Source organism: Protopterus annectens, chromosome 9.part0 (genome assembly GCF_019279795.1).
Source record: "Protopterus annectens isolate FY-2018-M chromosome 9.part0, PAN1.0, whole genome shotgun sequence".
Lineage (NCBI taxonomy): Eukaryota > Metazoa > Chordata > Ceratodontiformes > Protopteridae > Protopterus > Protopterus annectens.
In genome coordinates this window covers 1,774,822,825-1,774,842,325 of record NC_056743.1, presented here as the reverse complement: position 1 = coordinate 1,774,842,325, position 19,501 = coordinate 1,774,822,825, and the positions used below count along the sequence as shown (strand labels likewise).

The 19,501-nt window shown below is 38.4% G+C and overlaps 1 protein-coding gene and 1 pseudogene across 1 annotated transcript in view; both read right to left on the bottom strand.

The window, feature by feature from the left end:
• LOC122810781 overlaps positions 1–4,891 on the bottom strand; it is an 86,489-nt pseudogene extending 81,598 nt beyond the window's left edge.
• Positions 1–19,501, bottom strand: part of LOC122812252 (TLC domain-containing protein 4-like) — a 1,080,923-nt gene that overhangs the window by 1,035,454 nt on the left and 25,968 nt on the right. The window lies entirely within an intron of this gene.

Here is a 19,501-nt window from a genome sequence, read left to right as displayed (position 1 = left end):
TGTTTGTTGTTAGAAAGGGATAGGTTTTAGACAGGCCAACTCTAGGCAACCTAAGGGATCTAGTCAGCTATAAAGTCACACATGCTACGACTATCCAGAGCTTATCTAAACAATCCTGTCTTTGTGATTTATTGATCTTTACTGTTAAAAAGAGGTGTGACTGTGAGTGATAGTAAAGAAATTCCAGGCTTTCTCTGACCTTCAGAACTTTTACAGTCAGAGCAACAACTTTACTATACTTCCTTTAGTATTTATACTGTTTATGTGATTTTTATCACAGAAGTTGATCTAAGTTCTCTTTGAATTCTGTGGTAACTGATTTTGATTTTATATTTTTATTCATTTGAAGCTGAATATGAATTCCTTAAATTAATATGCCATTAATGATTTTCTAAAGCACAAGTATCTTGTATGGTGTATTAAATGATATGTGTATTTAAAGGTCTTCTTCTTTTGGTTGTCCCCATTAGGGGTTGCCACAGTGGATCATCTGTTTCTATTTCTTTCTGTCCTCTGCATCTTGCTCTGTCACCCCAACCACCTGCATGTCCTCTCTCACCACATCCATACACCTTATCTTAGGCCTTCCTCTTTTCCTCTTACCTGGTAGGTCCATCCCTAGCATACTTTTACCAATAGACCCAGCATCTCTCCTCAGCACATGTCCAAACCAATGCAATCTTGCCTCTCTGGCTTTATCTCCAAACTGTCCAACCTGAGCTGGCCCTCTAATACACTGATTCCTAATCCTGTCCATCCTCGTCACACCCAATGCAAATCTTAACATTTTTAACTCTGCCACTTCCAGCTCTTACTCCTGCCATTTTGCCAGTACAACCGTCTTCAACCCATATAACATAGCTGGTCTCACTACCCTCTTGTATACCTTCCCTTTCACTCTGGTACCTGTCTGTCACAAATCAGTCCTGACACTCTTTTCCACCCACTCCACACTGCCCGTACTCTCTTCTTCACCTCTCTTCCACACTAACCATTACTCTGAACTGTTGATCCAAAGTATTTAAACTCATCCACTTCCACCAACTCTACTCCCTGGTGATCTGTGTTCATCATATCAAAAGCTGGATGATTCGCTTATCATTATTAGTAGTAAATCTAGACTTACTGATGACAATTGCACTTGTGCAAATGGCATGGCTTGGAGAACTGTTGTTACATATATTAATGACCGGACTGGTGAGATAAATAATGTTAGGCAAAGAACAAATAGAACACATTTAGGAAAGGATATGTCTATTGTCTGGAAAGATCACTCAATCTCTGTGAAGCAATATGATGCCCCTGACTCTTTGGAATTCCAAATGCAAGTATTCATCAATCAGAGGATTCAGAGTATTTAGAAGGAAATTTAAAAAAAAAGAAAGGAGGAAGTTCACAACAAATATCAGGGAAGAAAAAGAAACTGATAAATGTCTGTAAAGTAAAGAGAATACATACTAAAAAACACAAATTTCTGGGAATGATGACATTTTTCTACCAGAAAACCTTCAGTCTACAGAAAAGCCAGCATATTTTTAAAAGAGAAGGTAGAAAAAAAGGCAATGGGCAGGTGAAAAGGAAGAAATAAAAATTGAGTGTTGAAGGATTGAAGAACATTTCTGTAAGAAAAAAAATGAGAAAGACAGATGTTGACATCATTGTATGCTTGCAAATGTAATACGCAATGAAATAAGACTAATAGTGATGAAGATCATTCCTTTGTAACAACTGATAGAGCAGATATTACTGAATTAGAATTTGAAGATTCTTCAGATCTGATCAGAAAATATATTCTTATAATTGGAGATTCAATTATTGGAGGAAGTGATACTTAAGTTGGCAGAGAAGATGATGAACATCAAATTGTGTTATGCCTGCCAAGAGCAAAATCAGAGGATGTGCGAGACAACCCTTAGAACGCCTTAATGTAAGGAGGTATGGATTTACTTTTATTCATGTCGGTACAAATGATCTCATCCTCAAGGACTCGCTGACTGTTAATAGGGAGCTTACAGCCATCTTAGATAGCACAGCTTGTATTGGTATTAGGATGTACTTTTCACAAATCACATATAGAAAGGAGAATCAGATAACCGTGAATTAAAAGATTTGGGGGGAAAATACCTACATGACAAAGTGTCCCATTTTAAAAAAATGGAAATGTGTAGAGCATCCAAGCCTAATTTTTGGCACACATGTTCATACAGGATGGTGTACATTTGTCAAGATCAGGGAAGATAATTTTTGCAGCAGATATTTTGCAATATTTGACAAACACAAGTCAGGATTTTTGCCGGGATAAAAATTTAACATTTCACAGATATTAACATTTGATGCATCCCAGATGGCTGATAATGTTAGGAGCATTAATAATGGAGTTTTATTATTGGAAAATTTGTTACATTCCCACAAGATTGATGTTGTTATCGTTTATGAAACATGGTTAAAGAGCAATGACTGGAAACCACTTCTGTTAAGGTGTGAATGTTTTTACTGTAACAGACATTCTAACAAAAAATCAGGTGTTATGATAGGGATAAAAGATAGTTATGAGACCTATCATACATGTTTAATGATAACACCAATACTATCGATTGTGTAACTGTAACAATAAAGGCAACCCTGGAACACATAACAATTGTTGGAGTATATTGGAGGTTATAGACTACTAAAGTCAAATGCTGATGAACTAGAGGAATTCATACAGTTCTTGCATACAACATAGAAGGGAAGAATAATAGTGGCTGGGAACTTAAATTTACCAGAAACAGACTGAAATAATATTGATTCAACAAAATTAGTAAGGAAATTATTCACAATGTATGTTCATGAACAACAATTGTTTCAGATTGTAAAAAACTACCATAAAAAGAAACATACTGGACATTGTGCTCCTAAAGAAATTACTGTTACTTCATGTCAAGTTTTACCACCACTGATGTGCAGTGATCATGGGTATAAAGGTTAATTTGTTGTGAGATAATTCTGCCAAACTGCAATCTAAACCAATACACAGAAGATTAATTATAGATTTTATGGAAGCAAAATAGTCACTACGTAAAACTAATTGGAGTGATGCATTCAGTGGAAAAACTGAGAAAGGAATGTGGAAAGTTTTGATAGAGAAATGGAGTGGAAAAAAAACATTTAACATCAGGATGTATGCATACAATGTCAGGGGGTATATTTCCATCAGAACAAGATACCTGATTAAGGCGAGAGACAAAAAATAAAATAAATGGAAAAGAGGTCAAACTACAATGAAAATTGAAATAAACAAGCTGGACAAACAAATTAAACATAGTGTGAGACAAGATCAAGAAAATTTTGAAGGAAATGTATATAGAGATATTAAGCATAATAAAAAAAACATTTTATAGCTATATAAGATGTGGCAGGAGTAAAGACATAAATTTGACAAACTGTGTGCAGATTCTAAAATGTATTCTCAGACACAACAGATTATAGATAGATTTACAAAATCTTATGCAAAACAGTTTGGCTCCACATAGGGGGTGATAAATTGTTCTAGTGATACCCAGGTAATCTGAGATACTGGAATCAAAATAGATTACAATGAAGAAGAGCTATATAAACTGGATGAAAACAAAGGACTGGGAGGAGAGTGAATAAGTAATAATAAGCTGAGAACACTCCAGCAAGAGCTTATAGTACCATTATATCTATTATTTACTAGGTCATATAAATATGGGGAGATTCCTCAAGATTGGAGACATGTGGTTATTAAACCTGTCTTTAAGGGAAAGAGAAGTAGAACAAACCCAGAGTCAATATAGATCCTTAAATCTACTTTCATGTTGTGGAAAAATAATGGAGAAGGTAATACTGGATAAGTTATTATCAGAACTGGAAAGGCTGGGACTTGAAACCATATATCAGCATGCATATGTTAAAAATATATCCATTACCACCTGTAACTTGATGTTCTATAACAATATTATAACAGCTATGAATGAAAAATTGTGCTGTGATGTAATTTATATAGATTTAACTTCAGCATTTGCCAGGGTCATACACAAAACACTGATCAATAAATTACAATAGCTAGGTATTTATTTACTCTTGATAAGACAGCTGAATGGCTTACAAATAGGACATGGCAAGTATCATACTGCAATTATACAGGTGAAATCTTTGGTTACAGTCAGAGTGTCCCACAGGTCCTTGGCCCTTACTTGTTTAGATTGTATATTTCAGACCTATTTTTTTTTCATCTGAGGTGTTCTACAGTCTGTATGCAGATGACCTGAAATTGGGTAAACTGATTACATGTGTTACAGATACGACATGTCTGCAAAAGAACTTGACTAAATCGACCATTTGGGCATAGGAGAATAATATGCTGATAAATGCATCAAAAATTAAGCATATGAGATTTGAGAGACAAATATGAGGTGGTATCACTTTTTGACATTCACCGTAGTCAGCGTTTAATACATTCGCACTTGTACGAAGCCCTTATGGCTGGAGACATTAGCTATGAAATGTATGAGTTTTGTGTTGTAGAAGAACCTAGAATTGGTGTCATTTTTGGGATACCTAAAACTCATAAATCTTTAAGCAATCCACCCTTTAGACCGATTGTGTCTTCCCCCCATTCGGTAACCGAGGGCTTGTCTTTGATTATTGATGCTCTTCTGGGACCCATTATTGTTAATGAACCTTCTTACACTCGTGACTCTTGGCATTTTTTAGACAAACTTAACACCTTTGGTTTAATGCAATCTTTTGACCCCCAAAAACACATCATTTTTACCATTGACGTAGTTTCCTTATACACTTGTATTCCGCACGAGGAAGGGGTAGAAGCAGTGCGAAGTTTTTTTACTACGAATAGATCTGAGTTTTCCAACAATGCAATTTCCCTCATTTGTACGTTTTTGGATATTATTTTACACAATAATTTTTTCTTGTTTGAAGGGGTTTATTACAGACAAAAAAGAGGGGTCGCTATGGGGTCACCAGCGGCCCCTGCTTATGCCAATCTGGTTATGACATGGTGGTAGCATCAATTTATTCCCCTTCTGACTAACAAATACAATATTTCTTTTTATTCTCGATTTGTAGATGATTTATTTTTTATTATTGAAGGTGACATGTCAAAAGTTGAAACCTTCATTTCAGAAATTAATTCTTTTTCTGATTACTTGAAATTTGTGATTGGTTGTGTTGGGTTAAATGTGAACTTTTTGGATGTTTCCCTATGGTGGGACTTGAATGATGGGAGATTTCATAGTCGCATTCGCCGTAAGAAGACCTTTAACAACGGGTATTTGCATTTTCGTAGTGGACATCCTAAGCATATCATTACCAACATTCCTAGGGGGCAATTCATTAGGGCTTGCCGTATGACTTCTAAGGAAGTAGATTTACTTCAGGAGTTTGAGTTTATCACCTCTTTGTTTCTTGATAGAGGTTATGGGAAACAATTATTAATGCAAACTGTAGCTGAAATTTACAGTAAACGTGAAGCCCACTATCCACCCTTACTTAATATGATTCCTAATACCATCATTCACTATCTTGACAAGACAAATAGCAACCAACCCAACGTCAATTTGATTTGTTCCCTTGAAGTGAATTCAGACTGCCACCGTATTCAGCAACTGCTGGCAAAAAACTGGAGAGTCATTAAAGGGAATTCGGATATCTATGACGTTCTTGGTGATAAGCCATTATTTGTCTAAAGGAACAATTTTAATTTAAAAAAGATTTTAGAACATCATAATAGTAGCGATAGTAGTAATTTAACTGACAAGAAAGGTATGCACTGTTGTCATCAATGCAATATGTGTAGATACATTTCAGTGGGACCTTACATTTCAGTTGTTTCAGAGGACAGGACCTTTATGGTTCCTGGCTTTGTGAATTGTTGTACCCAAGGGGTTATTTATATTGCTTTGTGTTCCTCCTGTACGGCGTTTTACGTCGGAATGACTACAAGACAGTTAAAAACTCGTATAAGGGAACATTTGTATAGCATTAAAACTCGAGATGAAACTAACGCTCTGTTCAAACATTCTACAGTTTGTTCCTCTTTTAAAAAGTTTTTGTTTTCTGTCCTTGAGGTTTGTAAAAAAGACATGAGGGATGGTGATTTCAAGAATTATTTATTGCAAAGGGAGACCAATTGGCAAATCAAATTGAAATCTGACTGCCCTCCTGGTCTTAACGAAGCTATAAATGTGAAATGTTTTTTGAAACATCGTAAACTTAAAGTTAATAAAGATAGTGATATTGTTTCTTTTCACCTTGCATAAATATTTTAAGGGCTTTTTAAATACAGATGTAATTAAGTTTTTTTTAATTAGTTAATTGAACATGTGATTGTTTTTTAAGTATTTAAACTTGTATTATGTGTGGTTTTATCATTCTGATGAAGTCTTTCGACGAAAGCGGATAATAAATTTGAATACGCTATTTCTTGAAGGTCATTTCATTTTTGCTGCTTCCACTTTGGTTTTTGGATTTTTTGACAAACACTGAAAGGTGAATATTTAATACAGCACACAGTGAGTGAAACTGTAAATTCATTTAAGGACCTTGGCATATGGGTAGATCCAACTTTGAATTTTTCTAATCATATCAACTAACTGGTTAATGATCATTATAGATATATAGGTTGTATAAAAAGATTTATAAAGTCTAGTAAATCAGAAATGATGACATCATTGTTTTTTTTAATTACATTAGACCCAAACCTGAGTATGGAATAACAACATGGAAACCTTATAAGAAAATAAGCATGATTAGCTGGAAAGAGTGGAGCAGAAATATACCAAGAACATCCATGGATGCGAAAATTTAAGTTAGCATAAAAGACTAAAATATCTGAACTTGTACAGTGTCTCTTATAGATATTCAAGAGATCTTATTTGGGTATATAGGGTATTTAGAGACTATCTCTGGGAATGTTTGAGGTTATCAAAAAAGTAGTAGAGAATCATCAGACAGCCTATGTAGAAGATTCTACAGGAATGAGAAGTGTATTAATTGGTTCTCTGAGAGAACAGCTGATTCGTGGAACAGACTACCAAAGTATAGCAAGCACTTATGGGAACAACTGTTTTGATATATTGTTAGACTAGAAGGGCATTAATGCCTATGCTTGAAATATTTATATGTCTGAATGTATGTAAAGATGCATGAAGAAGGTCACTATAGCTAATGTTGTAAATGGGGACATTGTGGTCATTATCGTGAACACCTGTTGCCTGCTTGTATGCCCAAAAACTGAGTATGCAGAGGCACACTCTCTGTGACTGGCAGCAAGAAGCAGCAGCTTAGAGAGACGATGCATGAGAAGAAGGGGACTACTTCAACAGGGAAAAGAGTAGACCTCCCTACTGGACTTGTACGCTGGCCCACTCCCAACTATCTGACTCTCCCCACTTTGGGAAAGAAATGGCAGAGATGGCATCTTAAGCAGAAATGCATAGTTCAGAGGGCCTGCCTAACCTGGGCATGCCTGTTTCTTGTCCACATGATGGAACAAATGGGCCAGTTGGGTGAAGGTAGTTCAGCCATCAGGCAGGGTCTGGTGTGAAGAAAGGAAATACTGACATAAAATAGAGGCTTTTGACAGAAAGCATAAGATTACAATGTTAAGGTATTATTTCTACATGCTAAGTGTTTTAGCAAAGGCTAACAACAGTAACTGCAGACTGTTACAACTCAAGACAAATATATATGTTTCATAAAGTAAATAATAGGAATATAGCCAGACAGAGCTGTTTTTCATTTTAGAATACTCTTTTTGCCACAGTTTCTTTCTTTACTTATTTTTTTAATTGATAAAGGTACATAAAATGTGGAATGTAAGAAAGGAGGAAGCCAGTGTTTAGTATCCTATTAAAAAGAAGTTATATTGTCTTTCTTTCGTTCACTTTTACCCACTGCATTTTGATCACCAATCCCCACCTAGCCAACTGGCTCATTTTTCTCTCATCCCCAGGGTGAGGGTTAACTGGGAGGGACCATATTTCAGACAGCCATTAGGGGTAGTTTCTATTTTTTCTATTTTATACGGCCCTAACCTCCCCACGTGCAAGCAACATAAGTACAAATAAGAAGACATGTAATAGGCTGGCAATGAAGGCTGTCTTCTTACTTCCATAAGGGATGTTCCATTTATGTAGCCCCATTATTTCTTCTAAAGCATGTAATATGTTTTTTCCAGTCTCTTTCAGGGAAATCACACTCACCCAGGGTGCCCCCGAGTATGTACAGCACTCACCACCCCTCTGGGAGAAGAACGCAGGCCATTCACTCCTTCTTTTAAACAACATTTTCATATAATGATGAACTGAACACAAAGAAATTCAGTCTTACATTTTAAGATTTCTTACATCCTTTCAACACACCCAAACTGGACAAGAGTACACAGTAATAATAGTGTAGTAAACAACTGAATTTAGCTGGGGATCTTGGGGGTGCCAGCCCCCAGAATCCATAGGGTATCATTACACATGCTCTTAGGTGCATTTAAGAGCATTTTTTTCAACTTTCTGATCCAATGATGGCCTGAACAATAGTTATGATAAGGAAATATTTTGTTTTCTTTCAAGGAAGAAATAAGTTGCGTAAAAGGCTTAATGTTCAAAACTGACAAAATGTTATTCACAGTAAATTGAGAAGACATTGGTTTGCATGGATACATAAATCTTATGTGGGTATAGTGCATACATCCATACTCTCCAAATCTGAAGTTTTTAAGGAAACAAAGACACAGTGACCACACTACCTCCAGCCTTACTCAAGCTATAGCAGCCTTCTGAACATATCTCTGAGATTTTATTGTGAGGAAATTTAAAGAAATAATGGCCACAGTGTTCCGAGTTCCAACATTAGCTATAACAACCTTCTCTGAGCACCTCTGGTTTTAGAACAGGTGGAGATCAGGGCAGGGGCCATCATTATGTATGTGTCAAAAGTCCACTTCTACAGTCTGGGGTGGTAGGGTTTCCAGAGCTCTAAAAACTCTAAAGGTCTGGATGTTCTGTGATGCCTTTTATGGCTTATTTTTCAAAGATAATGACTTGTTGATTGCATTTTTATTGGTACTCAGAAGAGTTATTTATGTGATACTGTGTGTGCCACAGATAAAAATCAGTGATATTATTTTTAACAAACACACACGCACGCACACACCCACACACACACACTAACCGCAGCACACAGAAACAAGGAGGGCATGCCGACTCCACATAGGAAAGCCTACAGCCAGGAACCAACAAGAGCAAAGTGCTGTGAAATGGCAGTGCTGCTCACTGCAACACTGTGACAATGAGCAACTGCTTTCATATACATCCTGCTCCTGACAATCCACCAAAGACAGCTAGCTACCATGTGTGTGGCTAACTAGCTACTTTTAATTACACTGCAATCTCCACATACAGAAACACAACTATAATGGCAATGCTGATATATATGATGGAATGTGTAAGAAATTATAGCCAACTGGTTACTGTTAAATACTACACACACATAAGCATAAGCCATAGCAATACTAGTTTCATACTGATTTCAGCAAATATTACATACTATATTGTGTGACACTATTTTTGCCATGTCAAATCAGTGACTGTTGTTTAAAAGTGATCAAACAACAGGAGTCAAGTCCCATTTATTCATAGACAGTCTTTGTACCCGTCAATTACAGCCAAAAAAGAAAAAAGTGAGAGAAAAGTCAGACAAGTACCCCTGACCAAGTCAAGCCATAGGCAGCTGTCCAGGCCACCTATACCCAAGGGTAGCCATGCCCATGTTCCACAAGGTAGTCAGGTTCCTCAGAGGACTATTGTCAAACACATTGACTGGCATTTAACGTCCATGTTTTTACATTATAGAAAGCCTCTGCACCACATCAAGGTGGTCAGTAGCCTCATTTTGAGTCTTAGAACGTGTATGTTCCACAATGCTTCACATTTAAAGGGTATGTCACATAATTACTGCCAAGATTTTTTTAAATATCCATAGTATATAGTACTTAGCCATATTAGCACATTAAAAGAACTTATTGTTAGTATAAGATATAGTATGTAGTACTGAACCATATTAGCTCATTAAAAGAACTTATTGTTAGTATAAGATATGTATAGTATATAGCACTGAACCATATTAGCTCATTAAAAGAACTTATTGTTAGTATAAAATATCCATAGTATATAATACTGAACCATATTAGCTCATTAAAAGAACTTATTGTTAGTATAAGATATCCATAGTATGTAGCACTGAACCATATTAGCTCATTAAAAGAACTTATTGTTAATTTAAGATATTCAAAGTATATAGTACTGAACTATATTAGCTCATTAAAAGAACTTATTGTTAGTATAAGCTATCCATAGTATATAGTACTGAACCATATTAGCTCATTAAAAGAACTTATTGTTAGTATAAGATATCCATAGTATATAGTACTGAACCATATTAACTCATTAAAAGAACTTATTGTTAGCATAAGATATCCATAGTATATAGTACTGGACCATATTAGCTCATTAAAAGAACTTATTGTTATTATAAGATATCCATATTATATAGCACTGGACCATATTAGCTCATTAAAAGAACTTATTGTTAGTATGAGATATCCATAGTATATAGTATTGACCCATATTAGCTTATTATTGTGTCTTTCAGCTTTTCCCGGTTAGGGGTCGCCACAGCGGAACTCCAGTCCGCTAATGATTGGCAGTAGATTTTTACGTGCCGAGTTGCCAGCTCTGACATGCAACCTTCAACGAAGGTACGCCCATTCACGCATGTCTCCACACAGAAGATGCTCTAGCTGAGAATCGAACAGGACAACGTATTACTGTGAGGGGACAACGCTACTGCAGCACTACCACCGCAGTGAACCATATTAGCTCATTAAAAGAACTTATTGTTAGTATAAGATATCCATAGTATGTAGTACTGAACCATATTAGCTCATTAAAAGAACTTATTGTTAGTATAAGATATCCATAGTATAGAGTACTGAACCATATTAGCTCATTAAAAGAACTTATTGTTAGTATAAGGGCACATCTTAACCATGTAGTGTGCTTCCTACTTGATGTCATTAGTAAGTTGATAAAAAAGTTACACATTTTGCCCACTTATTCCACATTTCGAGAGGTGGTATTCCACCATACCTCTCAACTGTCCCTTATTTTGCAGACCTTCCCTGATTTTGTAAAATGTAAGATGTTCTGTTAAAGCATTGACAATTATAGCCAGTCAATAATGACAGACATTTGAGTTTCATACTTCTTATTGTTCATAAAATACAGGTTGATGCAAAATACACTGTTCTATTAACTTTTATAAGTAAATTAGATTGTTTAAATTGCCCATGATTTTGGACCTTTGCCCCCCCCCCATTAATTTTTGGCTTTGTTTTTGATTGTTGAGCAAAAATATTGTGAGGCATTTATTGCACATTTTGGAAACGAAAGGTTGAGCCCTGGTAGCATACCTCTCAATTGTCCAGAAATTCAAAAACTGCCAACATTTTTGCCTCCTATTTTGATCGGTTCTTCATAAAATGTGTAGTTTTCTGGTATATCATTGAGGACTTGAAGTCACTAAATAATGACAGACATTGGATTGCCATCTAATAGTGTAAACACTGGCTCCAGGTGATAGTCACTGTTGATATGACACCTCTACCCAATGTACAAAATGGGAAAAAGGGTGTTGCTGCGGATACAGATTTGAGTTGGTATCTTTCAGAAAATGTATGCTAATTCAAAACCTTTTATTCTAACAACTGTCTATGTTTATAATAGCAATATTTAAAATCTGTTTGTCCTTCCCATTATTTTTGGCTTTGTCCAGACTTCTTGAGTTAAGAGGTTGAGAGATATAGCTATTGGATGAATAAACAATAAAATCGCTTCTGTGTGCAGTGTGTACTGTTACCACCATCCACCCACATCTCTCATATCTGCAGAATTTTGCAGAAAGTCCCTCATTTTGCCTCATATTTTTGCCCTGTCTCTCTTGACATTTCGATTTTCTGGCTATTCACAGATGACAGTCAGTCAATATTGCCAGGCATATAAATTTTATACTTTTTATTGTTAGGAAAATGAATGCTGACACAAACTTTTCTTCTATTAACTTTTTAAGTGAATTAGAGTAATATCCATACCTCTCAACTGTCCTGATTTTTGCAGAATGCCGAGATTTATGCCTCATATTTTTGGTCTGTTCTTCATAAAATTTCTGGTTTTCTGGCAAATCACTGAGGATTCATCATCATCATCAACATCATTATCATCAACACTCTTTTTTCCATTTTTCTACAAGGAGTCGGGGTGTTATGTTAACTGTTGCCATCCCTCTCGATTCAGTGCTACATTACTGCCCTCTTTGACACCCATGCCTTGTTTACTTACCTTCTTCCTGCCTGTCCCAACTCTTCTTCACCAGATTGTTTTCTGCAAGTGTCCAAACCACCATAATCTTTTCTATTTTATCATTTCTGGAATTGGAGCTACTTTGTCTTCTGCTTTTATGTCCCACAGTGTGTATCCTACCCTCAGGCACTTCATTTCCATCACCTCTAGCTTCCTCGTATGCTCTGCCTTACTGCCCAGGTTTCTGTACCATACAGTAGTACTGGTCACACAACTGTTTTCAATACCTTACTTTTCAGTTTCTTTGGCAACCTGTCTCAGGCACTTCATTTCCATCACCTCTAGCTTCCTCGTATGCTCTGCCTTACTGCCCAGGTTTCTGTACCATACAGTAGTACTGGTCGCACAACTGTTTTCAATACCTTACTTTTCAGTTTCTTTGGCATTCTTCTGTCATACACTACACCTGAGACACTATGCCCCTCAGATTCTAGCTTTGACCTCTTCACTCAGACTTCCCTTCTCCTCAAACACCCTTCTCAGATATGTGAAGCTGTTAACCTGTTTCACCGTCTTCCCTTCTATCTCAATTCTCAGCTTCTTCTGATTTCCACAATTAGCTGCCATTACCACTGTCTTATCTGCACTTAGTTTCATCCCATGTGCCTTTAGTTTTGCATTCCATTCCCCTATCCTTTGCTGAAGCTCTTGTTCAGAGTCTGCCTATCATGCCACACCATCTGCATATAGCAACTTTGTTGATCTGTCCCTTCTGACCTGTTTGCTAATGTAGCCCATCACCAGTATGAACAGAAGTGGGTTCAGAGCCGAATGCTGATGTACACCTACTCCCACTGGGAAGGGAACCCTTCTATGAGACCAAACACTGTACTTGAGTCATTGGGTCCTTGTACATAGCCTGCACTGAGGACTGGAGAGAGTAAATAATGGCATACATTGGCGTTTCAGACTTCATATCCTTCAGAATAATGCATGCCAAAACAAATCCTACTATTTTAGTAACTTTCTAAGTTTATAAAAGCAATATTTTAAATATGTCCTTATTTTTGAGCCTTTTCCCCCCATTATTTTTGGTTTTGTACAGATTTCATGCCCTAAGAGGTTGAGAGGTATAAATCTACAAATTAGCCCCGAATTTGGCTCTTTATCAAGAAATTATTTTTGGCTTTGTCTAGTACTCTTAGGTAAACAAGCAGGGAGATACGCTGTAATCACAATCTGATGTCCTATCAGTGTTTCAAAAAGTCCCAGCAAGTGAAAAAATGTTCCTAAAGATACGGCGAGTCTGCTCTTGTTAATGTATTTGGAAATGTAATGAGACTGGCTGTGTGTTTACCTCATATATTTACAGGACATGAAGCGACTAGCTACGTCATTTTACTATGCCAGTGGATCATAGCTCTCAAGGGATGAATTCCAAATAATCAGAGACAATCAAGGACACCTTTACATATACTACTAGTATTAAGTTGAGAAGGTTACAGAATAAGACAATGGGCCAGATTCAGGAAGCCTCCGTGTAAGAGTTATAACTCTTACACGGAGGCTGCAGTTAAACGGTGTGATATCAGCATGTCATGCATATGCATGAGGTGCATGAGGCATGCTGAATCACACTAGTAACTCTTACACGGTCCGTGTAAGAGAGTAGGGGGCGTGTCTGTAGGCTAAGCCCTGCAAGCGGACACGCCCCCGGAAGACTAGAATGGCTGAAAGTAAACAGCCACGAGAGAGGCCATGGAAATGTGAATAAACACACTACACAACACATGCCCCGACAGACCATCAGTGTATAAAGTGAAGAGATGTTAGAAAATTAAATTAAAACCTTTTTTTTTTTTAAACCCGTAAATGTTTGCTACTGTGTGCGCGGGTGTGCTACTAGGCAGTTGCAGTTAGCAGTCAGTGGAAAAGGATATAAGAACTAAATATGCAAAGTAAGCCAAGAAGTAATAGCTTAGCGGTAGAGTTGCTGGCCTAAGAGTAGGCAGGCAGGGTTCGAGCCCCCACAACAACCTTTTTTTTTTTTTGTAAATAAGCACTAAAACGCCCCCTGACAGTATTGTACAAATGTAAAAGTATTCCCTTTTGTAAAATGCAATGAAATGGAGCATATATTTTGAAGTAACACAAGAATAAAAATAGTCAGAAATGTACTCATAGCTAAGCTGCTGTGAGACAGACTGCCCGTAGCTGAGTAGTGTTTAAAAAGCTGCAAACTGCGTGCCCGTTGCTAAGCACCGGTTTAACAGGCTGAAACTGTTTGCAACTAGCTGTGCTGAGCTGAACATGTGTGTCACTAGCCAATTAAGGTTTACCCCAGCGCACACCGTTTGCGCACCGCTCCCACAAGCTAACTGCCAGTGCGCATGCGTTACCTCCGCGCAAACGAGCGCAGACCTGCTTTTAAGTGCTTAAAAGTGCTTTTGGCATGTTTGATTGACAGGTCTCAACTCATATCTGTCAGGAAAATCAAAAATCAGTTGTCAGATTCGAACCCAGGATACCATGCACTAGAGTCAAGGTACTAAACCACTAAGCCATGACAGCAATACCTAGAAATGCAGAAATAGCATATATATGGGATAAAATCCAGAATGGAGCATGATAAAGCATTTTCAGTGAAGTAGATACAATTCCAAAACGGCCAATCAGAGAAATGTGCGGGAAAAGCGGCATATATAAGCCCCATAGGCGGGAATACACAGCAGAAACGATTGTAGAACAGACCTGCAGTCCGAATGAGTGGAGTAGGTGAGGGACGTTGCTTTTGAGCACAGCATTGGGGCATTGAGGAGTCCAGATACATGGTCTGGCTCCTTGTCCATCATCACGAGGCCCAACTCATGCAGGGCCAGGTCTCATGGGGAGCGTATAGGGCAGAGGCATGGGACCAGTTGGCTCATGATCTGACCAGTGCTACTGGCATTCCACGCACTGGTGAGCAGGTCCATCACCACCATGCGGACCTGAAGTGACGCAAGGAAGACCAGTTGTCCGAATGGATCCAGGAGGCCCGGGATATGCCCAACGCCCCACTACTGAGTAAGTTACATTTTGCTTATGTATGTAAGGATTTCAACTGGCTGATACCATGGAGATGTGTAGTCCAATATTACTTCTTTCGTATTACAGCTGCAGGTGTCCGCTCTGTGAACCGCGATATGTATGGCCGTAGGCTGGTGCGGCTGCGCCACCATGCAGGTTAGTAACCCCACCCATTACTTGTAAATAAATATTGTACTGTAGCATGTATCAGAACACTGCAGTGTATTGATTAAAAGTAATATAATGTGCAAGCAGGAATTGTAAGTCTGCAGGTATGGCTGCAACAAGTTCATCAGTATGCAAGTGTAACTGGAAATATAATTGATAGAATTAAACAGTGCTGTAATACAGATGTCCCACCATGAATTAAATATAGTGTAACCTGCAGTAGTCCCAAGAGTACAGCTTTAGAATCTGAGGTAGTCATATGTGAGATATATCCCTGTTGAAATGCTGAATCATGACAGAAGTGAGGCTGTTGGAAAGTGTTTGAATCACCACCAGTCTAACATGTGAACAAAGCCTAGAAATACCAACCTGAACTGTGAAGTTGCAGGATGTGTGAGAGTGACAGAAAGGGTCATGTATGAATAAATAAAGTAGTAATACCCCCTGAATATAGTAGCCCCAGTGTGTTTCTACAGAACTAAATGCATGTGGGAAGTACATCTTAATATCCCAAACTGATTTCAGTGTGTCAGAATCTGGAATGTGTAGGCCAAAGTCTGTATGGTGATCACAGTATACAATTTGCAGATAGAATGAATGATTATCTGACAGACTAAACAGCCATAGTTGGCCCCTGTCCTGTCATCAAAGTGTAGCAGGATGATGTATCTGATCAGATTAAAAATAAGTAGGATAGTGATGTATTTGTAACAGGTGTAGCATGACAGTCAACTAAAGATTATTTGAAACATCAGCCTCAACTTAATTGTGTACCTATTACAAATGTAAATCAATGTGTAACATATGAATGTGTCATCTCTGTCTATCTCCACCCAACCCTATAATTCCATATAACAACACCCACTAAATAATGGTATGTGAACATTTCATTAATCATGGACATTTGTCCGTTTCAAAAATATATGCATGCCTGTTTGTGCATGTGCCCTGTTCATACCTGCAAATTTGATGGCCTGTTGCCATTAATCAACCCTGCATGTTGTTTGACTGTGTATTTCTGTTCAAATAATGCATGTGATATCGATATGCCCCATGTTCAATCGTGTTAATATCTGGGTGCTTGTTTGATGGGAATACCAATGCATGCTGTTACAACTAATCTGAATGGAATAAAATGCCACTAACCCAAACTAACATAACTACTCACAAACCTAGAACGCTTGGGAAGGCAGGTCCCAGCGGACCCACCTCTCCCACCTCAGCTGGCGACTGCACCTGGCACTAGTGCCCAGGCCGGACCCCCCTCCGGTGGCCCTGTGCCACCTTCGGGTGGAAGCGCTGCAGGGGATGGGGCCCGTCCCCCCTCTGCAAGTGTGTCCACTCACCCTCCAAGGTGTCCGGTCTGTGGTGCGAAGGGAGATCCAAGACTCTGTTCTTGGGCCCCTCGCCAGCTCGAGGCTCGTGTGGCACAGCTAACGGCCCGGCCGTTGCCCGCCCACAGCCCCCAGCACAGCCCGTCCTGGGCTGTGAAGGAACAGTGACAACTGCCTATGGGTGGGGATATCAGTTCCACTGTTGCCATCTGTGGGCTCATGCATCTCGGATATCCCAACCTCCGTCCCGTCAATTGTGTAACCCCCACGTGTGTCATACACCGCCCTGTATCGTCTTGTCTGTCTTGTCTGTTAACCTACCCAACCTACCTCCCCAGCTATACCGACTTCCTTCACCTGACATACCACTCTCACCTGAAAAAAAAGGGCACTCTGTACCCACAAAAAATTACGCCCCATACATAGCTGTCCATGTCGCACACATGTCTGCTTGACATTGAAACAGTTAATTACAATTGGCTTTACAACAAATATTAATGTTGTCCTGACACCTCTCTCAGGGGTGAAAGGTTTCCAATGTCTCACCAAAATACATGGAAATGCACAGCTGTTGCTGCCAAAGACATGGGCATCTATGGGCCTTACCTACATCCCTCCTGCAAATCCCACGCTTGTTTCCCTACTGTCTTACCCTCTTTGTGACCCCTTTTTCACCACTTTCCTGTCACCCCTTTTTCTTTTCTTTCAAAGAAATTAGCTGGTGTCGCTTGTGTTAGCGGAGCTCACCGCCAGTCTTGTCGTGAGCTCAGCATAAGCGACGCAGACCTGGTTTAAAGTGCTTAAAAGTGCCTTTATGGCACTTTGATTGACAGGTCTTGTACTCAGTTTGAAAGAAAAATAAATTCCCACTGTCAGTCTCGAACCCAGGACCTTGGTAACATTAGTCTGTATGACCTACCACTAAGCCATGCTTGCCTTACAAGAACACAGTGCTAAAATAAATATAACATGTAATAGTAAAAATCAGTATAAAAGCAATATAGGAGATGTACTATCTGAAGCATGTCAGGCAGAGTTTTAATGGCCAAATTACTGGATTCCCATACTAGGTCAGTGTTAACAGAAACAGCCCTACTACTTGTTAGCTTGTACATAATAAAGTAAGGTAATGTACATATATGAAGGTGCGATATCTCGCATACAGATATATAAATATATCTAAATACATATGAAATATAGTTGTAGGTGTCAGTATCCATACACACTCACTACAGGAAACAGTGAACATAAATGCAGCAACCTGAATCTGCAACACAGCCTGACCCCTGTGTGACCTACTTACCCTTCTAACTGCTTAAAGGTGGCCTCAGCACTTTGATTGACAGACCCTGTACTCAGTTTGAAAGCTTGCAAATAAAAATAAATTCCCACTGTCAGTCTCAAACCCAGGACCTTGGTAACATTAGTCTGTATGACCCACCACTAAGCCATGCCTGCCTTACAAGAGCACAGTGCTAAAATAAATATAACATGTAATAGTAGGAATCAGTATAAAGGCAATATAGGAGGTGTACTATCCAAAGCATGTCAGGTAGAGTTTCAATGGCCAAATTACTGGATTCCCATACTAGTTCAGTGTTAACAGAAACAGCCATGCTACTTGTTAGCTTGTACATAATAAAGTAAGGTAATGTACATATATGAAGGTATGTATAGATACACATACATATATATAAATATATATTAATACATATGAAATATAGTTGTAGGTGTCAGTATCCATACACACTCACTACAGGAAACAGTGAACATAAATGCAGCAACCAGAATCTGCAACACAGCCTGGCTCCTGTGAGACCTACTAACCCCTTTAACTGCTTAAAGGTGCCTCCAGCACTTTGATTGATAGGCCCTATACTCAAGTCAAAAGCAGAATATAAGCATACTAGTAGGCCCTACCACAAGACCATTGTAACACTAGTCTGTATGACCTACCACTAAGCCATGACTCTCATACAGGAATATAGTGCTAAATAAGTGGAACATGTAATAGTAGGAATGAAGATAAAGGCAATATAGTATGTCTACTACCCAAAGCATGTCAGGCAGACGTTTATAGTCCCAATTACTGGATTCCCATACTAGTGTAGTGTTAATAGAAACAGCCCTGCTAATTGTTAGCTTGTACCCAATAATGTCAGCTAATGTACATATATGAAAGTATGTATATGTACACAGGTATATATATATTTATATAGCAATACATATGACATATAGTTGTAGGTGTCAGTATGCAGACACACTCACTACAGGGAACAGGCAAGAGAAATGCAGCAACCTGAATCTACAACACAGCATGAAGCATGGGAGATGTACTAACCTTCACACTCACAGAACACTGTCAACAGCATACCAGCATGGTCCACGCCCTACAATCTGAAAGGGCAACGCCTATCTCACATACCCTTTTATAGCAGTGTCCTGAAATCACAGTGAGACATGCAATCAGTACACACCTGGCTGCATGCAATTAGCAAATGCTGTCTTACAATTGGTGCAGAGGCCATCACATGGACCTATGCAGATACGTACAAA